Source organism: Strix uralensis, chromosome 5, assembly GCF_047716275.1.
Source record: "Strix uralensis isolate ZFMK-TIS-50842 chromosome 5, bStrUra1, whole genome shotgun sequence".
Lineage (NCBI taxonomy): Eukaryota > Metazoa > Chordata > Aves > Strigiformes > Strigidae > Strix > Strix uralensis.
Window position 1 is genome coordinate 75,968,399 of NC_133976.1, and position 12,423 is coordinate 75,980,821.

The following is a 12,423-nucleotide window of genomic DNA, read 5'->3' on the forward strand; positions in this document are numbered from 1 at the left end:
TTTTTAATGCATCTTAAAAATCAAAGAGGGGTGAGGAAATGACACATAACTAAAAAGATGAGGAGCAATTTTCTTGTTAGTTCTTTCAGAAAATAGTGACAAGGGCTGAATTCCTAGTTTCATCACAGATTGCGGATACGGCCTCAGACAAGCTCAGCAGTTAGAAGCTGTACCTCAGCTTCTAACATGGAAATTGTATAAAATAGCATTTGCATTCTCACATGCTTTGTCTGCCCTTCCTCTTTAGATTTTAAAGTGTTTGGCAGCACTTCTATAACAGCCTGCACAGAGGAACCTTACCTAAATTTGGGCATCCATAGAAAGAAATGAACGATAGAGTTATCTTTCAAATATGCAGTTGCTTTTTACTCCATGTGAAAATTAGCTTATGACATCAACCTGATCTTTCTCTTCTTTAGAGAGTAAGAGCCTTTCTATTCACCCCTCGGTGTTGCTCGTACAGGCAGCTATACATGGGATACCTCAGCAGCATCTCTCTGGAGCAGTCCGTGATAGAACTCCTTAAACCCTGAGAACAGTTCTGCCCATGCTAGTGCTGCAATGATACAGAGGAACTGGGAAAGGTACACAGGAAGGTGACAAAGATGGTGAGAATTACCTGCCTTTCAGAGACAGTTCAATAGACTAGGACACCTTATCCCAGAAATGATATGACTTATGAGGAATACACATAGGTCTAAGCAGCCTTGAAGAGATGGAGAAGGCGGACAGGGGCTATTTCATTTTTTTCCACAACATCAGACCCAGAGCTCTCTGGTGGATATTAACAGTCACAAATTTAAAAAATCACTGCGTGGTTGAGCTATGGCACCTAGTGGCCTATGATGTTTTGCTGATTCCAAAGGTATAAATGAGTAAAAATGATCAAACTAGACAGAATACTGCAAGAAAAACACTACCAAAAGCTTTGTGATGCAAATAAAGTCACAGGGAGCTCCCTACACCACTAATTGCTTCAACCTCAGTATGCTGGGGTGGTATCACTGTATGCCCATTCCCTTTTCTTGCTTATTGCTACCAGCTGCTTTTGTGAGAGGACAGTGGGCGAGCTGGCTTAGGGAGAGTTGCTCTTGTACTCAGAGCCTCACTTGGAGTCATCAGCGTAGCCGTCTTCTTTGGACAATGCTCAGCCTGTTTTACTTTTGCTGCTCACCAGAAATTTGTTGTCCTTCTTGGTTAGGTGCTTATCAAAACAATCACAAGACACTCTGGAAAGCTGTTAATTAACCCCTGACTCCCCAGAAAGACCTCCTACAAAGAAATTCAAAGATTCTTTGTTTTATTTGTTCATTGTAACAGCTGGAGAATTTTAATATACACATGGTTTCCAGTCAGATCTCGATGCCAGACACAGAGTGTGCTTTCCTGCCCCATTGTAACTCTGATATAACAGCCTGAGATAACCTCCTTGCAGATGCACTTCTCTTTCAGCTTAATGCTTTTGTGTTCTCTTTATAGGTGTTCCCTTTACAGGGCAACAGTGAGTTGAGAAAGGGAAAATGTGGTCACAGCTCTGCCTTTAGTCTCTCTTCTCATTCAGTCTTCTACTTCCAACAAGTAAACTGGAACAAACAGCCTATACACCCCAAAAGTGAGGAAGGCTGTGACAGGCATTGAGAGAGACCTTTGTATCCCTGTAAATGTAACAGCAGAAAGCCTCCCTCAGCAGTTGCATATATACAATTTCTTACCTCATTAGAGCAGACCTGCCCCTCCCAAGTGCCAAAAGAGAGATGATTCCTTCTTATTGCTTTTCACTTGAAAGCTCCAAAATCACAGCCTTCTCAAAGCTCTATATCATTTCATGTGCTGTATCAGGATTTAGACAATAGCTTTATAACTAGTGAGTCCTAGGAAAGAAAAAAAAAAAAAACGAACTTTACAGAATAGAAAGCTAAAGCTGAACTTATGATGAAAGAGATACTCCATGAAGATGATGTCTGTTTTGTCGATGTCTTTTATGTCTGTAAGTGGTGGGACATGTGTTCACTGGAAAGCTTTCTAGGTCAGTTTTCCTGTTATGACCATGGTCCCGTGGGAATCACACCATCATTCTTTCACCTATGCAGGATTGCTCTGTACTGCAACAACATATCAATTTAAAGGCATGAACTTAAAGGTGAATTGCAAAGCTTTGAAATGAGCAGAAGCCAAGCTTTCTGTTTATTAAGAAACCCACACAACAGTAGTGTTAAAATTACATTTTCAAGCTCATGATAGCTGAAGCCCCCACATTTTTCTGCTGAATAACTGTAAAAATGATTTCTGGATGCTTTGCTTGCTTAAAAATCAAGCTGTTAGTGTGTGTTCTGACTATGGCTTTAGAAATCCAAGTTTAGGTACAATATTTTTAACTCTAAGCCAAAATCTTTAAAAGCAAAGCAAAATAAATCTCAAGGAAAATGTGGGCTTCATTCTAGATGGAACCTAATTTCTTTCTTTGCTACCCACAAGGCTGTAAAAAGCTGCAGCTCTGCTTGGGCTACCCTTCAAAGCTATTTTATATACATACAGATGACTGCAAAATACTGAAGACTAAGGACAGCCAAGCCCATACCACACAAATTAGCAGTGCATTTTTTTCTGGTTTGTGGATTTTAGAAACCAGTGGGCAACTTTGCAAGTAGATCCTATAACATTATGGCAGACCCCAGTGAGTTGGAGTTTTTCTCTTGACAAATATTTCAATGACATTCTCCAAGTTATTCTGAAAAGATAAGGGAAGGAAGCTAGATTTGGAGACACATATCCTTGCTTTGTCAGCAAAAAGGGAAGACACTGTACCCAGCTGTTTAGCACTGTCTTTCACCTGTAAGTTATCAGTTCTCCTGATCTATCTCCAGATCTGATTTTTTTTTTACTTTTCCCAACCTATTTCAGTCTTTTGGTGATTTCCTCAATATATTTGATGACACATATGTAAACCAAATAAACAACATAAACCAATACATGATATGTTATGTATGTTATTGTAATAGAAATTCCCTCCCACTATGGCTGGTCTGTACAAGCAATGTTGAGACAGGTTCACATGCATGAAGATTTATTAGTGGAGTCCATAGCTGATGGTCTACGTTGACTTTAACTGAAAAATTGGGGAAAAAATAAGCCGGGAAAAAAATAAGCCAGGGGAAATAAAACAAAGACAAGAGACAGAAGGGAAAAGGAAAGCTCTGCTCGTGACACTCAGCTGGGTAGAGAGGCAACCATGGTTTCCAGAGCTCTCCTGGTCATCCTGTGCTGTGCAGCATCTGGTTCCCCCACTAATACTCTTTCCACAGTAACTGTACAGTTTACACCAGGATGTGCTCAAACCCTCAGCTAGCTGTCACTGCTTACCATTAGTGTTGATTGGCGCACACATTGATCGGGGCAGGGGCTGCATAGCCAGTTGCTTGTGTGCACATGAAATTTATTACATGCCTTGCATAAACTTTCATTATAGCTATAATCAGAATTTAGCTAAAGTGGGGAAAAAAGGCTGATTCTTGTACTAGTGGCAATCACTGCCCATGAGAACCCAGCACAGAAAGACTAGTGGGGTGTGCGGGTGCAAGGCTATAAGGCTAGTAGCATGAGAATAACAGTGCGGGAACAGTGAGGGGAACACACTTCCCCAGGGTTCAGAAAACATTGTCCCAGCAGCCTAGATGGGAGGTTAGACAGCTGTGAGGGAAAGGCAGGATGCAAAGTTGCAGAGAGAAGGCCCTTAGCCACACAAACCAGCAACAACAGTATTTTCCTACTATGGGAAACCGTGACAAGGTGACATAGTGGCAACCTAGAAGCCAAATGTGGCTCTGTTCAGGGAGAGGTATTGGCTCTGGCTGCTTTGGACAAAAGGTGCAGTTCCTGAAGACTCACTCCCGCTGGAGGTTGTCTGAATTGCCTTTTCTTGTGTGATCTGGGGCACAGGCTGGCTGGCCACTTCCTCTCTCAGAGGGAATCTTCCTGCTGGTGACTTGAATGAGAACAAATCCCTTCCCCTCGCTCCCTTTCCCCCCCTCTGACTGTTTAAGTAAGAGTTGAACCATCAAGTTTCCCCACGGCAGGTCAGCAGAAAGACCAGCGGAGGATGTGTTGATTATGTGCTGAGGATGATAGCACAAGAAATACCTACAGCACAACAGCAAAGGAGAAATGCATCCTCTACATTTCATTTTCTGGTACACTTTAGGTGCTATGTTGAGTTGAACTCAACTGGGAGGAGCAGAGACTTCTGATTGAAAGTCTTAGCAGGTGAAAAACTCTCAGTTTAACTTGTATTCCAGGTAGGGTGGATGGAGCAAAGAAGGAGGTCTTCAGCCCTTTACTTCAAGGCATGAGGAGGCTGTGATTGAGCTTGTTTCCTAACCCTCTGCCAGTGTTGTTAATGCAACACAGCAGTAAGAACAAGGATTAAAACCCAGAGTGTTCTCCTATTCATTTTTGTTTGGGGTTTTCTGGGTGTGGGGGTTTTTTTGTTATTGATTTATTTCACAAGAAGAGCTCCATACCAAGTTTTCATTTGTTGCACATTATTGCTTCATAAATGAAGGAAGAAAACTGAAAACACAAGCCAGGAAGGGAGAAATTTTTTGCAGCTAAGCACATAAAGAAGAGATAATAACTAAATAAAGAAGAATCATTTACTTATTTTGAAGGTCTATTAAGACCTCTTTGATAGGGTTCACACTAATTTATTTCTTTTTCTTGCACTGGCAAGCACCCCATCTCTTCAGCCTACTGTGCTCTGCCATGAAGCCAGTTCCTGCACTGCAGCATTAAGAAGTAATTATTACCCTTTACTGTGTAATGATTAGTTATTGCACAGGCCACATAGAAGACTTCTGCAGTCGTCATGCCAACTCTCTCCTCTATCCTGATTTAACCCACTCTACTCTGCTGCAACAATCGGCCACGGGTGTGTGTGTGTAGGGGCACTCAGGCTGTGAACATCCCATTCTGATTTCACTGCATCCTGGACCCTAAAAGAGCACATGGTCTCAGCTAGTGTGTACAGGCACAGGGATTTTAAAGACTGTTATCTCTTGGTCAGTCTGAGCTTCCCTGCCATGATCTGAAAGGATTAATTTGTACCCTGAGTACCAGACCTCTTGCTGCTCTACAGTGAACCCCTATGGGTGCTTAAAGTGCAGGCTCAGAAGAAGCCTAATCCAGTCCTTGTCAGCTGGCAGCACGTTTCCTCTGATACCAGGGCTTGGCAAGCTGGGGCTTGATGGGTGTTTAGAAGAGATGCATGAAAGGAGGGGGAGAGGTGCTAAAATGAGGCAACATTTCACAAAGAACCCAGATGCACTTATTTTCTCCTGTAGTAGTCAAGGTGTCTTTCCAGTTACCTTTCAGTGCTGCTGTTGCTGCTAGGATCTTAACCTGGCTGTTGATCCTTTTTGGGGGAGAATTGCAAAGCTAGAAAGTGGGAACATCACTGCCTTTGCTTTAAAGTGACGGGTACATCCCAGTGGGGAGAAGGGCTGCATGTTGTCTGCTCTCCCACTGTTCCTTGAACTCTGATGTGAATTGCACAGCAAGGAAAATGAGAGCTGGTCTTTGCTTAGATAAGCATTCTCTCTCCAAGTAAATTTACAAAATAATGACATAGCTGTTTGCATTCCTATAGGAAATAATGTACATGTCATCCCAGCTTTAGGTTCAGTCCTGCAGTCCTGCATACTGAAGGGTGCAGGACCAGACCCTTCATAGCTAGCTCAGCTCATGAATAGCTGGGTTTTGATACAATACGTATATTTAATACATTTTTTTTTCTTTTGCTGCTTGCTGCAATTAGTACCTACAGCCCCTCAAGGGGAAAAGAAAAAAAAATCTGCAAAAATACTTCATGTTCTCCACAGAGCAGATCATGTCATGCAGTTGCTCTTACTGTTATTTATACACAGATGATTATGTTAACTGCCACACAGTGAGGAATGAAGAGCTTAACTGGAGAAATAATTTGAAAATCAAAAGAATTCTTTTCTTGGTGTTTCTTCAAAGAATAGATTTTGCCAATGTTGCTCCACATTTACTTTTTTTTTTTTTTAAAAAATAATCAATTCTGTAATTAAATATCTAACTGAAGGGAGCAATATTTTCCTGAAAACAAGTAAAATATTTATTATTTTATGGAAAGCAGCACTCTGGTAACCAGAGCTGATGGGATACAGTGAGGAAAGGATGGGGAGAGGAGAGAGGAAATTTCCTCTCTTCTGTCTACATCCAGTAGACTGAACACAGAGGACTCTTCCATTCAGTTCCTTTCTTTCTTATTATTCTCTTTTCCATACACCTCTCCCTTCCACCACGCAATTCTCATCATTCTTCAAAAAGAGATAATCTGTTGTTTAAGTCTTTGAGTTATATGATCACCTAAAAAGCCTCAGTCACACGTAGAAGTACTGTTTTGCTTGGTGTCACACATCCATTGTAGAAGTATCGTAGTTTGTAATCCGTCTCTTTTGTGCGAGTTGTCTGCATATTATCTCCGGCCTCTCAGTCTAAGGAAGAGAGGACAGGGCACAAAAAGTTGTCAAGTTATAGGTAAAGAATATATAAAGAGTATATGTGGGACAAAACCTCACAGTTGTCTTACATTCCAGCCAGCTGTCCTGCTCACTCAGCCTTGCTCATGTGGTTGTTATAAGCTTGTGCCATTCTCCAGGGTAATGGTGAAGAAATTTGTTTGCAAGCAAGTAATCTGATCAGGCTGGTGTGCTGGAGCATAATGCCACACAAACGGTTATTATGGGGACATAATTAGTAGGCTTCTATGCAGGGAAATGGCTGTGAATGATCGATTGCCATTAACCTGAAAGATGTGAGAAAAAATTTCAGCTTTCCAATAACCTCAAAGACAGTTGTGTGAAGATGGGCTTTTCTGAAAACAGACATTCCCTCAGTCCTGAGTGACTGGACGCTGGTCTCATCAGACAGCTGATGCTTTCTTTTGCTTTCAGATCACTGAAGATAAAATGACCTATGCTGAACAATCTGTTAATTGTCATTAATTTGTCCACTGGATATTTTCCCCCTATATTTTGAATTGTTCATCTGCAAGTGTGCTGGCTAAGCTTAGCAGTCTGATTAATAGTTTCAATGATCGTGTCAAGGCCAAGAGATTCTTCTAAGTTTTTCATGTTCAGCATTGAGAATTTGGTATTTTTTGCATGTGACTGTTCGCTTAACTCATATGACATAGCTACCTACTTCTTATTTAATGTCCTGACACTTATAAGCAGAAACTGAATGTGCTCTAGATAGTGGGGCAGACAGATAAGCTGGCCAACAGTTTTTCCCTTTTGCTTTAAGAAGGGCTCAGGAGCAGCATAGCTGTGGGGACATATACCAAACCAGAAAGATGTTGAAGAAAAGACAAAACCAGAGGGATGGGCTGTTCAGCAGGGGCTGTATTTATTGTCCTTTTCCCTGCATCAGACAATTATTGTGAATCTCTGGTGGCTGACTCCATATTTCAACTTGTTCTTGATGAGAGCTTGCAGAAGGATCTTTTGGTTCAATACCTCTGAACATAATGCTAGTTTAAGGCTAGAGGAGGCATTATTTTGCATTGTCCACTTGTCTTTTTAAGGGGAAAGGTAAGTGCCTTTAAAGAGGCATGAAGGCCAAGTGCAGGTCCATGCTGTGGCTATCTTTGGGACAATGGTGGGCAGCACTAGAAACTACCTTTGGGGATGTTTTCATTGATTACACCAAGAATGCCACCACACAGAATAGAAACTGTGCTCCTCCACCCTGGTAGCAGCACGGGGTTCAGTCCACTCCAAAAGTACAATCCTGGCTGCCTGCACATGTCCCAAGGGAAAATGTGTGATCCCAAGACAGGTCTGGCTTCCCTGGGAAGTTAATTTTTGTCTCATGGTTTCCTTCACTTCAGCATCTTGCTGCTCCATCATCCCCTTTCTTGAATGCTTTGGACCTGCAAAGCAGACAAAGGGATTCCAGTCTTATGACATTTCTGCTGGTTTAGTACTGCCTTTTTTATACCACCTGCTGTCTCTTCTGATAAGTGTAGGACAGATGCTACTGCTCTTTTATTCACTTTGAGTAGTACATCACCTTTGAAGAAATGCCCCAGAAATGTTTGCTGTATCAACTGCTATATACTGTGAGTAATGGTCCCCAGGTCATAACGGAATGAAATGGTGTCCAGTCTGAGCAAAGACTGCAAAATCTTTCATGATCTCTCTCACCCACATTTCTTAACATCTCTTCTCCCACACATACAACCTGTTCACACTTGCTGAAAATACAGGACAACTCATTTGAAAATGTTTTCAAGGGATATTTTACTCAGTGACTTGCATGCTGTTAGGTGTCAGACTATGGGTAGAACCTGAACCAAGGAATGTAATGCATTTTTTAAGAAGCATTGGTCAGTCACATGGAAATAAGCATCACCTCCAGGTATACTAATTGTTATGCCTTTTATGATCAAAATTACTAGTGGTATCAGTTCTTATGTGCCTAGTTTTACATTGATTACCAAGCCAGAGTTCAAAGAGGTATCCTTCCACTTAAGAAAATAGTGGTGATTGCTGAACAAAGTGCATGATTTTCCCTTGAAGCATGAAATATAATTACTACATGTCAGCATGTATAATTACTGTACTCTTGGGTACGGGCTTTGGTGATCTCTGCTTACATGGAGATTCTTATGCTTCAGAAATGTCTCAGACTCATAGAAGAATGACCAAAAAGAGTGTGGGATACACACAGAGAACGAGGGACCTCTGAATAGACAGAGAAGTGTCTCAGCTAGCATGGTTAAAGCAATTCTATTTGAGATGTCACTTCTAAAGAGTCTGCCCTTCCTATGGTACACTTTGTTAGAAAAGCAGAGTTTAAAAAAATCCATTTCTCTGCATCAGAGTAAACAAAGGCAGAAGGAAGAATAAACGGCTTCTGTGTAGTCTCATGTTGATGCCAAGGGGACCAGAACCCAGATGTCCCAACTCTGAATTCAACACCATGCTCTTATTATTGGACCATCATTTTACATGGAGCTTTTTTCGTATTTGTTCACGTCAGTCAGGACTGAAGGAAAAATGTTATGTATAATTACAGAACAAGACAGACTAAAACGTCACCCATCAGAATCACTTAATCTCTGGTATTATTCTCTGTTCTTACTCACCCTCCTGTCAGTGCTGCCTCTCCCTCCACCTCGAATCCTTAACTCCTCCTTCTTCTGACAGGATGTACAATAGCCAGAACAGTATAAATCAAAGCCTAGAATCAGGAAAATTAGAATAGATTGGAAGTGCCAGTTCCTCAAGAAGGAAAAGAAAGAAACAAGACCGCGGGAGATCAGAAGAGTGATTGCAGCTTGATTACGAGGTCCGTTGTACCGTTGGAACAGGTTATTGCCTGTCACAAGCTGTTTTTATTTTCCAGCTCCTGACTGATGCCGAGCTTGATCTGAAATAAATACCATCTATCCACTTTATAAATCTCCTCACTGTACTCACATATAATGTTTATGGGTCTTCATATTTTTCAAGTAAAATATAATTTTATTCTTGTGGTATCTTTATTGTAAAGCAGTAGGAGAGAGATGGGGGCTACATTGGAGCTCTTAATGTCCATGCTGAGGTTGGACTGAGAGGAAATGAACTCAGCCACATCAAAAGGCAGGATAAACTGTGGTGAGACCTCCATGCAGTGCACTCTCAATGTAAACTGCTTCCTTAATCTGCGTCAAGTTCAGACATTAACAACAAATCATATGAGGGGCCAAAATACTCCAGTACTGAATTTTTAAAGATATCTTTCATGAATTTGCTTATCAGTTAAAAAACCCCACAAATTTCTCCCCAGCAATTCCATAATACAAAGTTTTTGATAAGAGAAGGGTTTCAACAGCGTGTCATTGGGAGTTTCAGATTTCAAGAGAGCAGTAAAAAAATACCTGGAGCAGAAAGATGTAAAGATGGTTGCTGCCTGAATGCTGGCTCTTTCTCTCCTAAGAACCTTCATTGAGAGTAGATCTTCATATTGACTTATGTTCTAGGCAAAGAAAAGGAAAAAAAAAATCTTTAGGATAAAGATTTTTTAAATTTTAAAACCTATGTGTAAAACAATAACTGATCTTTATATTAGCAACAGCTATAATTTTTAGACCTGCTATTTACACAGCCAGCACAGTATACCTGGGCATGTTATTTAGAAGTTGCATTTGCTGGTAACTGTAGCAACATTTACAATATAGCTCAGGAATTACTGGGAAGGCTTATTCTCCCTATGCTATGTAAATAGCAAAGTGCTTCGGGTTATACTTTTTGAGTAGCTGCAGTCTTTAAAGCAGCCTCAGTGTCCTTAGCCTGAGGTAGAGTGGGTGTTTTTCTCTTGTTGACAGAGTTTTGAAACTGTCACTCTCACAAGCAGTTCCTCGGCTGTAGGTAGGAGATTTGTGTGAGTAACGGTGGTTTGTTTAAGTGAGGACTGCAGAATTGGACTCCTTAACTGGGAATGAGGAGCTCTCTTTGCATGAACAGCTACTGTCTCCAAACAGTGAGGGAGTGATCCAGCTCAGATTTCCTGCCTGTGTGTTGTAACTCCTCAGAGGAGGGCTGCTAATGACATGACACAGGGATTATTATTTTTAGAAAATGCAGAATGTAAAGTGTACATGTACAAGCATGAGAAAATCTACTAGTATTCAGTTTTGGCTCACTGTAAAAGCTAGTAATGAACAAACTGTTTAGGTTAGTTATGCATCAGTGTCACTGCACTTCGCTGCTGAAGTTTTGTCCCCCAGTCCCATTAATCATAATGTTTTTTAGTACATAGTTAGTCTTGGAAGACAAAATGTTCACGCCATGTTTTACAATAGGTAGTTTGTGACCAAAATGATCTTATTTTGGTACTTTAATGAAGTGACACAGTGTTGCTTTAGATTAACATGTCATTGACTCAGTAATTGTCCTGAATGGACCAGTCTAAACTGAAAGATTATGGCTGCAACGGGAGTCAAAAAAATTTGTCAGGTCTGTTTCATGTACCTATTTCTCACCTGAGATGTGTTTTCACTGTCTACATGGAATTGAAGAGGAAGATTTCAGCTATGCTTACCTCTACTGAATGTCCAGATTTAGGACTAAGTGTTACCATTTTAGGTAACTTTTTGTCCCTTTCTCTTTATACTCTAATTAATTTTTAAGACTCTGACCCAACACCACAGTTGCAAGGAGCTTCCCATTTCAGACACTTTTTTTCAGTCTACCTCTTTCATTTTCAGTCATTATAATGTTTCTTTATGCATTAAACTCCTTATTAGTATACATATTATAGAATTACTACTGTTTCTACTGGACGTATTCTAGAGCAGAGGGGCTTTATCTTTTTTCAGATATAGTAATTTCTTATGTATAAGCACTAGAAAACACCTAATAAGAGAGGAAGATAAAAAATAAACAGCTCAAACTGCCAATCATTGCCATTTATTTGTATTTTTAAAAATGAATGCAAAAAAAATACAGAAACTCAAGAAAGTTATTACTCTAATATACTTATTAAAGAATTATCAGTAAAATATTTGAATTTCTAGTAGCTAAAAATTCTAGTAGAAAATATCTGCCTCAATTTAAAAAAAAATTCTTCATTAGAAGTTCAAAACAGTGCATTTTTCAATTTTTGAAGAGCTTATTGAACTATTTGGTTTTAATTTCTTTTGTTTTTAAACAAAATTTTTTAAATTGCTGAACTTTTTTGCTTAATATTGTTTTGAGAGATGACAGTGCCAACTCAGCAGTGTGCAAGGTATATGTGGAGAAACCCAATACAGTGCCAGAGCGAATTAGTGGAGGCAAAGAAGACGAGGATAAGAACATCTATGCTTTATGAGATAATGGTAATTTTATGAAAATATATTTGTTGCTACTGTGATTTAGCCCATGAAATTATAAGACTGTGACCCAAAAGCTTGTTATTTTTTTTGAGTAAAATAGTGTCACGGTTAACCCCAGTGGGAAACTAAGCACCACACAGCCACTCGCTCACTTCCCCCCAGCAGGATGGGGGAGAGAATCAGAAAAAGTGAGAAAACTCATGGGTTGAGATAAAGACAGTTTAATAGGTAAAGCAAAAGCTGCACGCACAAGCAAAGCCAAACAAGGAATTCATTCACCACTTCCCATCGGCAGGCAGGTGTTCAGCCATCTCCAGGAAAGCAGGGCTCCATCGCTCAGACGGTTACCTGGGAAGACAGATGCCGTCACTCTGAATGTCCCCCTCTTCCTTCTTCTTCCCCCAGCTTTATAGGCTGCGCATGACGTCATATGGTCTGGAATATCTCTGTCGTCAGTTGGGGTAGCTGTCCCAGCTGTGTTCCCTCCCAACTCCTTGTGCACCCCCAGCCTGCTTGCTGGTGGGGTGGTGTGAGAAACA

The 12,423-nt window shown here is 40.6% G+C and overlaps 1 protein-coding gene and 1 long non-coding RNA gene across 12 annotated transcripts in view; one reads left to right on the forward strand and one right to left on the reverse strand.

Moving 5' to 3' along the window:
• Positions 1-12,423, forward strand: part of CHRM2 (cholinergic receptor muscarinic 2) — a 102,330-nt gene that overhangs the window by 11,225 nt on the left and 78,682 nt on the right. The gene's annotated exons all lie outside the window — the stretch shown is intronic.
• On the reverse strand, positions 1,284-12,263 carry LOC141943817 (uncharacterized). 3 transcript variants are annotated; one of them, XR_012629067.1, is made up of 6 exons: positions 12,135-12,263; positions 9,947-10,044; positions 9,173-9,267; positions 6,388-6,515; positions 1,713-1,871; positions 1,284-1,597 (listed from the first exon to the last, which is right to left on the reverse strand). It is a non-coding gene; the product is annotated as an uncharacterized LOC141943817 (long non-coding RNA). The 3 variants fall into 3 exon arrangements; XR_012629066.1 differs by lacking the exon at positions 6,388-6,515; XR_012629068.1 differs by lacking the exon at positions 6,388-6,515 and having other exon boundaries at positions 1,284-1,622.